At 34.2% G+C, this 13,448-nt stretch overlaps 1 protein-coding gene across 2 annotated transcripts in view; it reads right to left on the bottom strand.

Annotated features, from left to right (window-relative positions):
- The window catches only part of SLC4A10 (solute carrier family 4 member 10), a 216,334-nt gene that overhangs the window by 184,361 nt on the left and 18,525 nt on the right, over positions 1-13,448 (bottom strand). The window lies entirely within an intron of this gene.

A 13,448-nucleotide genomic window follows, 5' to 3' on the forward strand; every position in this document is an offset into this window, starting at 1 on the left:
CTATAAATTTTTTACCTATTTAGAAGGGCTGGGCATAGGCTTTGTCTTCTGAACACTGTACACATAACTCAAAATAGTACACTCAGTGATTTGGTACTGAATAAAATAATGGGGGAGGTGTGAGTATAATCCATTTTGACCTTGCAGGAATGGACAAAATATGAAATACTGAATGAAGTGAAACACAAATTATTTACAACTTTTATCTGTGAACACCCAGGTAAAACTTGCCTTAAAAGTGAATACCGAGTACAAAAGGAGAAATGAAAAGGTAGACTAAAGGTGAATGAAACCTTTCAAGATCTATTTCTAAGCCTATTCTAGTTTATTACTATTAGAAAAGTAAAAGGTTTTTGCTTCTTCTCTGAAAGCTTTTTAATTCCTGAACATAATCTTAATAAAGATTTGTCCTCCATGTTTGACAAATCAGTACTTTCAACTGCAGGAGTATAGACATATTTCAGCCTAAAAAGATCAGCTCTCATATGCTTCAAATGCAGCACAGTATGCAGCAGAAGGACATGTTTCATAGCCTATAGTCCTGTTGTCTTTCTGACAACTTGTACTGACACAAGTCAGGGTAAAGTCTTTAAAATCAGAGTTAGATAAACTTATACTATAAATGAGAGAAAATGAGAGAAAAATTAAAATGAAGATAGATTTCAGAACCCATTGCTCTTCTGTTTGGCAAAGTTTAAGAAAATCTGTTGGTTTAACCAATAATAGCAATAGAAAGACTAAAGTTGAGACTTTTATAATTTTCCTGAACCAGATAAATGCAAGTTTCAGCCTATTTTGAATCTGTTCTTGATACATTTACAAATCAAATTTACCCTCTGTGCAAGACATTTTCAAATATATGTCACACTAGAATACAACTCTGCCCTCTGGGGTGTTGTTAGGAAGAATGCCAAAAACTAAGTCATGCATCCTTGTTCAAAGGTCAGAAGGAACACTATTCCAATATAACTCAAAATGGCAGTCTCTGAAAACAACTGCAAAATGGAAAGCTTATATAGAATACATGAAGATGTTTCCTCCTATACAATAAATACTTGATTTTGATTTCAAGGACCTGAAATAATTTTCAGCTTATACAAAATGTTTCTTCCCCTTATTTATATAAAGCATGTATACTGTCCACATATAAAAAATAATTCTGTTGAATCACTAATGTTGAGATATTGAGAGAAAATGAAATTTTGCAGCAGAAGTAGAAATGGAATCTAAATAGGAAATAGCTGATTATTTAATTACTATGCAGGTTACAGGCAGAACTGACCTAATTTTAATTTTTCTTTAAAAGAAAAAGAACTAGAAGCTAGACTATGAATATAACTCAATGTAAGTGACTCATTTTGTAGTTTCATATTATCCTCTTTAAATACTCTCTGGATGTTCCATATTTTCAGCTGAAAATTCCCAAGATACAGATTAATGTTAATACATATACCGAAATTCCTCTACTTTGGCTATAGCTCAAAAGATCACTTCAATATTATTCAAGACGTTTTAGCAGAATATTTCCCTTCCCCCTTATTACCAAGAGCAAGTAAATATGAGGTGTGATGATGGGAATGCAGAGGGACTTATGCCAGTCTATGCAGTAATAGAGCAATAAGATATTTTCACTTCATTTTGAACTGTTACTATCTTTAGAATTGGTGAACATCAAATATATTAATGCACCCTAATTTCCATATGTATTTACTCACCTAGGAACAAATTTTAGCACTGTGTAGGGAGAGAACACAAATATATTACATTGTCTTTCAATACAGTTCACCCTTACTACACTGTTGGGTAAATGTTTATAAGATGATTGAGTCCAGTAAATAGTATTGTGTTGGGATATATATTTCTCAGTATGGGCCATGTTCCCTCCAAATTTAAAGCATTGCCCATATTGAGAAATATATATCCCAACACAGTCACATATTCATATATATGTAATCAAAACAAAAGTTTCACAAACCAGTATTTACTCTTAGTATAAAAAATGCACTCTGATATTTTCTGTTCCAGGGTATACTATTTCATTTAGAAGTCCTAGTCACTACCCATTAAATTTATTTCAGGACCGAAAAATGGCTTGTGACATGCAATTTGAAAAACATTGGTATAGACTATGGCCCTGGGACAGACTAACAGTAGCTAGTTCACACAGAAATTTCTTCTAGACTTTTTTGTAAATATCATTAGCTCTATGAATATGTGAAAATCACCTTTTTCTGATTTACCATAGCTCTTGAGCACAGCCACCAATGAAATAAACTTTTCTAGTTTTACAAACCAAAATCTAACAGTAATCTTGTGAGCAGGAAAATTCAAACTTTTTCATATCCTTTTAATTCTCATCTCATTTAAAAATGAATAGAGGAAAAGGAGTTCATTTTCAATTCAGAATTCTTCCTTCCTTAGAACTATTTATCATATCATTTTTAAAAAGTAACCACTTTTTCTGCCTTTTTTTTTAGGTATTAGATATTAGAATAGTATTGTGTGCTGTATACTCTCCACTAACCCTTACAGATCCACTTTCCACTCTTATTCACCATGCTCTGTGTCTTTACAGACTGCATTGCTAGGGTCCCTTGCCTTTTAGCTTCCTATTGAGTTCAGCCAATGAGAGATAATGACAGAAGACTATAGAGTTGGGAGGAGAGAAACATGGCCCATTTTGGGCCATAGTTTGGCAATGGCTGTGATCTTCTATCAAACACCAAAGCGCTTGTCACGTGACTCTTCTACAGCTATACATCTTGCTGGTTTGCATTAACTGCTCCCCCACTTTGCTCCTTTAGGCCTAGAAATAGTGACAGTTTCTGACTGTTGCAGGTTTCTTGGATTTCACTAACCCTCGCTGATTACCCTTTATCCTGCCTACTTTTTAAAAAAAATTTTTATTGGAGTATAGTTGATTTACAATGTTATGTTAGTTTCTGCTGTACAGCAAAGTGAATCAGTTATACATATACATACATCCACTCTTTTTTAAATTCTTTTCCCATATAGGCCATTACAGGTTATTGAGTAGAGTTCTCTGTGCTATACAGTAGGTCCTTATTAGTTACCTATTTTATATATAGTAGTGTGTATATGTCAATCCCAATCAGTCCTTTCATTAAATTCTTTTTATCACCCTTCTGGAGTGACCATCTCTTTCTTGCTATGACCCTGATTTACATGTCACATTTATTTCAATGACTAAAAACCATGATATCAAGTTTCATAGAGATGAACATATAATCAAAGTGGTAACCTACATACATAACTTTGACTAAGAAATATCTATCAAAAAATACTGTTGAATGTTTAATTATGTACAATTATTTATTTTGTTTTTATCTTTTGCCTTTAGGAGGCAGACCCCCCAAAAATATTACTACCATTTATGTGAAAGAGCATTCTGCCTATGTTCTTTTTTAGGAGTTTTATGGTTTCAAGTCTTGTATTTAGGTCTTTAATCTATTTTGAGTTTATTTTTGTATATGGTGTGAGGAAATGTTCTAATCTCATTCTTTTACATGTAGCTGTCCAGTTTTCCCAGCACCACTTATTGAAGAGACTGTCTTTTCTCTAATTGCTTTTTGCCTCCTTTGTCATAGACTAATTGACCATAGTCACACGGATTTATTTCTGGGTTCTCTACTCTGATCCATTAATCTATGTGTTTATTTTTGTGCCACTACCATGCTGTTTTGATTTCTGTAGCTTTGTAGTATAGTCTGAAGTCAGAGAGAATGATACCTGCAGCTTTATTCTTTTTTCTCAAGATTGCTTTAGCAGCATTATTTGCAATAGCCAAGATATGGAAGCAACCCAAGTGTCCATCAACAGATGAATAGATAAAGAACATGTGGTATGTATATGTATAGGTATATACATATATAATATATATAAAGAAATATTACTCAGCCATAAAAAAAATGAAATTCTGCCATTTGCAATGATGTGCATGGACCTAGAGAGTATTATGGTTAGTGAAATAAATCAGACAGAGAAAGACAAATACTGTGTTTTCACTTATATGTGAAATCTAAAAAATTAAAACAAATGAATGCATAAAACAAAACAGAAACAGACTCACAGATATAGGAAACAGACTAGTGGGTACCAGTGGGGAGAGGGAAGGGGGAGGGGCAAGATAGGGGTATGGAATTAAGAAGATACAAAATACTATGTATAAAATAGATAAGTGGGAGACATTCAAGATGGCGGAGGAATAAGATGTGGAGATCACCTTCCTCCCCATAAATACATCAGAAACACATCTATATGTGGAACAACTCCTACAGAACACCTACTGAATGCTGGCAGAAGACCTCAGACTTCCCAAAAGATATATATATTTTTTTCCTTTTCTCTTTTTGTGAGTGTGTATGTGTATGCTTCTTTGTGTGATTTTGTCCTCATAGCTTTGCTTTTACCATTTCTCTTAGGGTTCTGTCTGTCCGTTTTTTTGTTTGTTTACTATAGTTTTTAGCACTTGTTATTATTGGTGGATTTCATTTCTGGTTTGGTTGTTCTCTTATTTCTTTCTTTTCTTTTAATACTTTATAATTTTTGTATTATTTTTGTATAATTTTTTTATTTTAATAACCTTCCTTTCTATTTTTCTTCCTTCCTTCCTTCCTTCCTTTCCTTCCTTTCCTTCTGAGCTGTGTGGCTTGACAGGGTCTTCATGCTCTGGCCGGGTGTCAGGCCTGTGCCTCTGAGGTGGGAGAGCCGAGTTCAGGACATTGGTTCACCAGAGACCTCGCCACTCCACATAATATCAAACAGCGAAAGCTCTCCCAGATATCTCCATCTCAAAGCTAAGACCCAGCTTCACTCAATGACCAGAAAGCTACAGTGCTAGACATCTTGTGCCAAACAAATAGCAAGACAGAAACACAACCCCATGCATTACCAGAGAGGATGCCTAAAATCATAATAAGGTCACAGACACCCCAAAACACACTACCGGACATGGTCCTGCCCACCAGAAAGATATGATCCAGTCTCATCCACCAGAACACAGGCACCAGTCCCCTCCACCAAGAAGCCTACACAACCAACTGAACCATAATTAGCCATTGGGGGCAGACATCAAAACCAATGGGAACTACGAACCTGCAGCCTGTAAAAAGGAGACTCCAACTCACTACGTTAAGCAAAATAAGAAGACAGAGAAACACACACAGCAGATGAAGGAGCAAGATAAAAACCCACCAGACCAGACAAATGAAGAGGAAATAGGCAGACTACCTGAAAAACAATTCAGAGTAAAGAGAGTAAAGATGACGCAAAATATTGGAAATAGAATGGAGAAAATACAAGAAACGTTTAACAAGGACCTAGAAGAATTAAAGAGGAAACAATGATAAACAACACAATAAATGAAATTTAAAATTCTCTAGAAGGATCGATAGCAGAATAACTGAGGCAGAAGAATGGATAAGTGACCTGGAAGATAAAATAGTGAAAAAACTACCTCAGAGCTGAATAAAAAAAAAAGCAATGAAGAGAATTGAGGACTGTCTCAGAGATCACTGGGACAACATTAAATGCACCAATATTCGAATTATAGGGGTCCAAAAAGAAGAGAAAAAAAAAAGAACTGAAAAAATATTTGAAGAGATTATAGTTGAAAATTTCCCTAATATGGGAAAGGAAATAGTCAATCCAGTCCAGGAAGCACAGAGAGACCCATACAAGAAAAATACAAGGAGAAACAAGCCAAGACACATATTAATTAAACTACCAAAATTAAATACAAAGAAAAAATATTAAAAGCAGCAAGGGAAAAACAACAAACAATATACAAGGAAAACACCATAAAGTTAACAGCTGATCTTTCAGCAGAAATTCTGCAGGCCAGAAGGTAGTGGCAAGACATATTTAGAGTGATGAAAGGGAAAAACCTACAACCAAGATTACTGTACCTAGCAAGGATCTCATTTGGATTCGACAGAGAAATTAAAACCTTAATAGACAAGCAAAAGCTAAGAGAATTCAGCACCACCAAACGAGCTTTACAACAAAGGTTAAAGGAACTTCTCTAGGCAGGAAACACAAGAGAAGGAAAAGAGGTACAACAACAAACCTAAAACAATTTTAAAAAATGTTAAGGAACATACATATCCGAAACCACCTTAAATTTAAGTGGATTAAATGCTCTAACCAAAAGACACACACTGGCTGAATGGATACAAAGATAAGACCCGTATATATGCTGTCTACAAGAGACACAATTCAGATCTAGGGACACATACAGACTGAAAGTGAGGGAATGGAAAAAGATATTCCATGCAACTGGAAATCAAAAGAAAGCTGGACTAGCAATTCTCATATCAAACAAAATAGGCTTTAAAATAAAGGTTATTACAAGAGACAAAGAAGAACACTAATAATGATCACGAGATCAATCCAAGAAAGAGATATAACAATTGTAAATATTTATGCACACAACATAGGAGCACCACGATACAACAAGCAAATGCTAACAGCCATAAAAGGGGGAATCGACAGTAACACATACATAGTAGGGGACTTTAACACCCCACTTTCACCAATGGAAAGATCATCCAAAATGAAAATAAATAAGGAAACACAAGCTTTAAATACTACATTAAACAAGATAGACCTAATTGATAATTGTGGGACATTCCATCCAAAAACAACAGAATACACTTTCCTCTCAAGTGCTCATGGAACATTCTCCAGGATAGACCATACATTGGGTCACAAATCAAGCTTTGGTAAATTTAAGAAAATTGAAATTGTATCAAGTATCTTTTCTGATCACAACGGTATGAGACTAGATATAAATTAGAGGAAAAAATCTGTAAAAAATACAAACACATGGAGGCTAAACAACACATTACTAAATAACTAAGAGATCACTGAAGATCAAAGAATAAATCAAAAAATACCTAGAAACAAATGACAGTGAAAACACGATGACCCAAAACCTATGGGATGCAGCAAGAGCAGTTTAAGAGGGAAGTTTATAGCAAGATAATCCTACCTCAAGAAACAAGAAACATCTCAAATAAACAACATAACCTTACACCTAAAGCAATTAGAGAAAGAACAAAAAAAACCCCACAAAATTAGCAGAAGGAAAGAAATCATAATGATCAGATCATAAATAAATGAAAAAGAAATGAAGGAAACAATAGCAACAATCAATAAAACTAAAAGCTGGTTCTTTGAGAAGACAAACAAATTGATCAACAATTAGCCAGACTCATCAAGAAAAAAAGAGAAGACTCAAATCAATAGAAATAGAAATGAAAAAGAAGAAGTAACAACTGACACTGCAGAAATACAAAGGATCATAGAGACTACTACAAGCAACTCTATGCCAATAAAATGGACAACCTGGAAGAAATGGATAAAGTATGAGAAAAGCACAACCTTCTGAGACTAAATCAGGAATAAATAGAAAATATAAACAGACCAATCACAGGCAATGAAATTGAGACTGTGAATAAAAATCTTCCAACAAACAAAAGCCAAAGACCAGATGGCTTCACAGGTGAATTCTATCAAACATTTAGAGAAGAGCTAACACCTATCCTTCTCAAACTCTTCCAAAATATAGCAGAGGGAGGAAATACTCAGCCATAAAAAGAAACAAAGTTGAGCTATTTGTAATGAGGTGGATGGACCTAGCGTCTGTCATACAGAGTGAAGTAGGTCAGAAAGAGAAAGACAAATACTGTATGCTAGCACATATATATGGAATTTAAGAAAAAAAATGTCATGAAGAACCTAGGGGTAAGACAGGAATAAAGACACAGACCTACTAGAGAATGGACTTGAGGATATGGGAGGGGGAAGGGTAAGCTGTGAGAAAGCAAGAGAGTGGCGTGGACATATATACACTACCAAACGTAAAATAGATAGCTAGTGGGAAGCAGCCACATAGCACAAGATCAGCTAGGTGCTTTGTGACCACCTAGAGGGGTGGGATAGGGACGGTGGGAGAGAGGGAGACTCAAGAGGGAAGAGATATGGGACCATATGTATATGTATAACTGATTCACTTTGTTATAAAGACGAAACTAACACACCATTGTAAAGCAATTATACTCCAATAAAGATGTAAAAAATAAAATAAAATAAAAATAAAGCAGAACGTAGCACACTATTGTAAAGCAATTATAGGTCAATAAAGATGTTAAAAATTAAAAAAAAAAAACCCTTAGCATGTTCACTCAGTAAAATATATAAGAAACAAGGATATACTATACAACACAGGGAAATGTAGCCATTACTTTGTTATAATTTTAAAAGGAGCATTATCTATAAAAATGTTGAATCACCATTGTGTACACCTGAAACTAATAAAACTTTGTAAATCAAGTATAATTCAGTAAAGAAAAAAAACACCTAAATAAATAAATACAGCCGACTCTGTATTTTTACAAATATAGTCTCTATACAATCTGTAAGAATAAAATACAATTCAAAAATGTTATGATTAACAAAAAAAGATACTGTTGAATAAAGAGTAGAGGACAAAATGGTGGGGAAGAGACTCTGAATCATCAAAGAGTTCTCAATAGCATAAATAACTCAAGAATGCTTAATTTATGGGCTTCCCTGGTGGCGCAGAGTTTACCAATCCACCTGTCAATGCGGGGGTCACGGGATCGAGCCCTGGTCCAGGAAGATCCCACATGCCGTGAGCAACTAAGCCCATGCATCACAACTACTGAGCCTGTGCTCTAGAGCCCATGAGCCATAACTACTGAGCCTGCATGCCACAACTACTAAAGCCCACATGCCTAGAGGCCGTGCTCCACAACAAGAAAAGCCACCACAATGAGAAGCCCGTGTACCGCAATGATGAGTAGCCCCTGCTCACCACAAATAGAGAAAGCCTGCACACAGCAATGAAGTCCCAACGCAGCCAAAAATAAATGAATAAAATAAATTTATTTTTTTAAAAAAAGAATGCTTAATTTCTGAAAGAAATGAAAAATAGAGTATATAGTAAACTTCTGGATGTGTGATAAGGGAGTGAAAAAGAGTAACTAATCAAATATAAGTATTAAACTCTTGTGAAGAATGTTCCCTGTAACTGGAGGAATATATGTATATATTTCTACCCATGAGGATCTACGTAGAAATTACCTTTTATTCAGTTTACAGGGTCTCTCTCAACCTATAGATTAATATCTTGTTTAACATTAATGAAACATTTTCCAGTATCGATTTAAGAAGTAGTAGAAACATTTAGACACATGTATTTTATAAACATGACCTGAGAGTTCATTTCTTAAGTGTTTATTTCCAAGGGCTCCACACTTGTCAATTCTCATTAATGTTAAAATACTTCACAGAAAATTAAGGTTGATTTTACTCACTTCAGTAATGTTAAAACATGCTGTTAATAACTGGTAACATCTCACATACCACATTATTTTCATACTTTGCTTTAATAATGTGTTGCTACTGTTTCATTAAAGGCATGCAGAATTTTAACTCATTGTACCCATCTCCTCATTACTTTTTATTTTAAATAATGAAAATAAGAAAATTAAACATTAACACTTGGATTCAAAGTTAATATTCATCATATGCATCCATATTTATTCTGGAGGCCTCCTATTTTTTTTCATTTTTCCATGTAAGCTGAAGTATTTTACAAATATAAAAAGGTCAGCTGTTTAACTTGTAATTGCATTATGCTGTATTACATAGGGCAATAGATATGAAAGCATCAGCTCAGAGATTAACATTTCATAGGAGTTCAATACATACTAGCTGAACTGAAATCTAAGCATATGTCAGACCTAACTTTGAGTGTCACTTAGTATATTATAGTTTTAAAAAATAAATGAACCCATATATTTTTACTAGCATATTATTTTGAAATTAGGTATTGAAAATCTTGCATCTACTTTAAAATATAGACTATACCATTTCATGGTAATACAAGTTCAATCCATCCATTTTATACACTGTATTAATTAACTCATATGAAACATATTTAAAGTAGTCCAATAAATCACTCTTTCTCCTTTCCGGTGTTTTTTTAAATAAAAAAGAAGTGAGTCTGCTTCTAAAGTGTCTAATTGGGGAGGTGGCAATTAGGTTTCATTTGCTTATGCAAAGTAAATGTGTTATTTCATCTTTACACATACAAGAAAAAATAGAACTGAGAATAAGAATTGGAGAGTAAAACCCTCTGTCATAGGAATAAGGATAAGAAGGCATAAACTAAATCACCATGTAAAAATTTTAAGATTTTTCTCATATCATTTACTTGGAAAACTCCACCCATACAAACATTAAAGACCTGTTGGGGAACTACACATTTATGTCAGGTGTGTTAATCTGTTGAAATGAAGTACTCCAAAGTCAGGTTGAAATACTGAAATGTTGAAATGCTGAAAAGCTCAGTGGTGGTGAAAATCTTACAATGCTAAGCTATTTCTGGCTCAGGATTAATTTCATCACAACATATAGTACTGTACTTATTACTGCCACTGTGATCCAAAGAATATTGTCTCTCCTGTCAGGCCTTCTAGGGGGCCTAACATCTGATGGTTTAAGGATAAAAAGTGTTTGAGAAGTTAAGAACAATTTCAATTAGCCAAAAATATTTTAATGGGCAGTGATACCTTCATAACTGAGTTCCTACCTTGTTTGCCCACCTGATCCTCCAGATTTGTTTGTTTTGAATTCTGGACTTGAATCCTGCCTTGTCGTTGAGTCCTCTTACAGCCTCATTTCTGCAGATAAACCCAATTCTGTACCCAGAAAAATGATGTTAACTGCTGCTAAATTTCCTACTGCTGCTTCATGCTGTCTCTACTCTGTTCATATTGCTTGCATGTAAAATGCCCTATGAGGCTCCACTTGTCTTTGTAGGCCTTCCTTATTTGTCCTGCTGTGCCCTTCCCTAAGCATCTGCCACATCCCCATGATCTTGTTTGGAGCTCAAGTACAAGTTTTGGTTGTATAACCCGTCCCTCTGCTGCTGATGCTCCCTTTAGGAGGTCAACATAAAGGCAGTATTGGATAAACACTGAGGGTTCGTATGTGGGGCCACATACCTCCTGGATTTAAGTCCTGTTTCAATTAATTCCTAGCTGTGTGACTTCACCATTTTATGTAATCTCTCTGCATCTCGAGTGATTTATTAACATATGTAAAGTTCTTGAGTTTGCCAAGCATGTATTAAGTTCTCAATAAATGTTAATTATAACATTGTTATTTATATTATTATTTGTACTATCAGAGCCACAAAAATCAATAAGACCTAGCTCCTTCCTTCAAAGAGTTTATAGGCTTCATGTTAGGTACAATGCACAATGGTGTCATGAAAGAAATTCATACAGGTGAAACTCAATCATAAAGATTATTATTTTTCTCCAAGAAAGTCAGTAAAAACTCCATTAAAAGAGACACTTCAGTTGATTTTTAAAAGACCAATGTATCTTTGCAAGGCAGACAAGGGGACAAAGTGGTAGTTTGGGCATAAATCTCAAGAGAAAAAACCTATTTATCTGAATAACGGAAAAAGACATTAGTAGGACCAGAGCAGGACTACTAATTTGGTTCTCATTACAATGCAAATGCCTAGAAAGAAAACGTCTCCTAAAACCTGGGACAGGATAAAAAATCCTGATGTGCAAAAACTAGAATTTCTAGAAAGTGGAGAAATAATAATTATATAGATAATATTCTTAAAATTTAAAACTCCATGAACAGGTAAAACAGTGGGCTGGAGAGACAAGAATTAAGGAACTGGGGAAAATATCTGAAAAACTATACAGAATATATCACAGAATAACAATGTGAAAAATATGAAATAGATAATTTTTAAATGAAGGATAATATGATAAAGTCTAACATGTATGTAATTGGAGTTCTAGAAGATGAGAATAGAGAAAATGAGGGAGAAGTACTGCTTGAAAATAATAGGTGAAAAATTTTCCAGAATTGATAGAAGACATGAATCCTCAGATTCAGTAATCACAAACAGTATAATTAAAAGACAATTCAGGGGCTTCCCTGGTGACACAGTGGTTGAGAGTCCACCTGCCAATGCAGGGGACACGGGTTCGTGCCCTGGTCTGGAAAGATCCCACATGCCGTGGAGCGGCTAGGCCCGTGAGCCATGGCCGCTGAGCCTGCGCGTCTGGAGCCTGTGCTCCACAACGGGAGAGGCCACAACAGTGAGAGGCCCGTGTACCACACAAAAAAAAGACAATTCATACGTAGACATATCATGTGAAACTGCAGAATGACACATTTTTAAAGCAGCAAGGAAAAAGAAAGAGATTACACCTACAAAGGAATGACAAAAATAGAAGTCAGAAGACAGTAAAATAATATCTTCAGGATACTAAGAAAAAGTAATTGTTAATCTAGAGGTAAGCTAAGCTATCATTCAAGAAAGGCACTCAGACAAACAGAAACTGAGATAATTTATCACTAAGGCATCATTTCTAAAGGAATTTCTAAGTATATATTTCAGAAAGAAATAGAGTGATCCCAGAAACAATGTATGAGATGCAAGAAGGAATCCTGAGCTAAGAAACTGAAGGACATAAAAAAATAAAATAAACATAAGATGAATTTAAACATAACTTCATGATATCTAAGATCCTTTCCAGTTGTACAATACTTGAATTTTTTTATATTCAACTGTTTTCTACTTCAGTGTAAGGGTCATTTTTGTCTGTATTAAGTACCTATCTGTACTTCAGCTTACATTATAAAAATGAATTATAATAACATTTATAATCCTTCCATATATTAATACACTTTTCCATTCCTGATATTTTTACTGAGATACTATGGACTTGTATGAGACATAAGTATCAATTATAGGAAGGGGATAAAAGTATACAGATACATTTTTAAGTAAAATTGTCAATTTCTAACCTTTCCATTGTGCATAAATTCTTGTTCTTTTCAACTTTGTAAGAATCTACAAAATTAGAGTACTGCACAAGTATTTAACCTTCCCATCACAAATTAGGACAGTTCTGAGTTGGCCTACATACACAATAGTCAATTATATGAGTTATTTAAACTGAAATAAGCCCAAAGTGTCTGTAGTTTAATGATTTATAGGTGAATTGGACTTGAATATTCAATAATTTGCAAACTTAAGAAAGAAAGGAGTTTTCTAATATAAGTAAATCAAACAAATCAAGTCAGAGAGTAGGAATAATAAAATGATATTTGTAAAACATTATGGATTAAATAAACAAGGGAATTTCAAGATATTTTTACATAACTAAAATTGTTCTGAGGAGTAAGTAATAAAACATCAGAAGATGAACTTCAATGATAACAAGCAGTGAAAATAGATACTTCAGGTATATGCTTAAGCTACAAAAAGTATAGTGTTTAAATAATGTAAAAAGTAAAGTAAGCAAGTCTAAGCAGTTCTATAATTTTTTTCTTTAGCCTCAGTGATTGTTTATTAGTGA

The sequence above is a fragment of the Neophocaena asiaeorientalis genome, unplaced genomic scaffold, assembly GCF_003031525.2.
Source record: "Neophocaena asiaeorientalis asiaeorientalis breed wild unplaced genomic scaffold, Neophocaena_asiaeorientalis_V1.1 scaffold72, whole genome shotgun sequence".
NCBI lineage: Eukaryota > Metazoa > Chordata > Mammalia > Artiodactyla > Phocoenidae > Neophocaena > Neophocaena asiaeorientalis.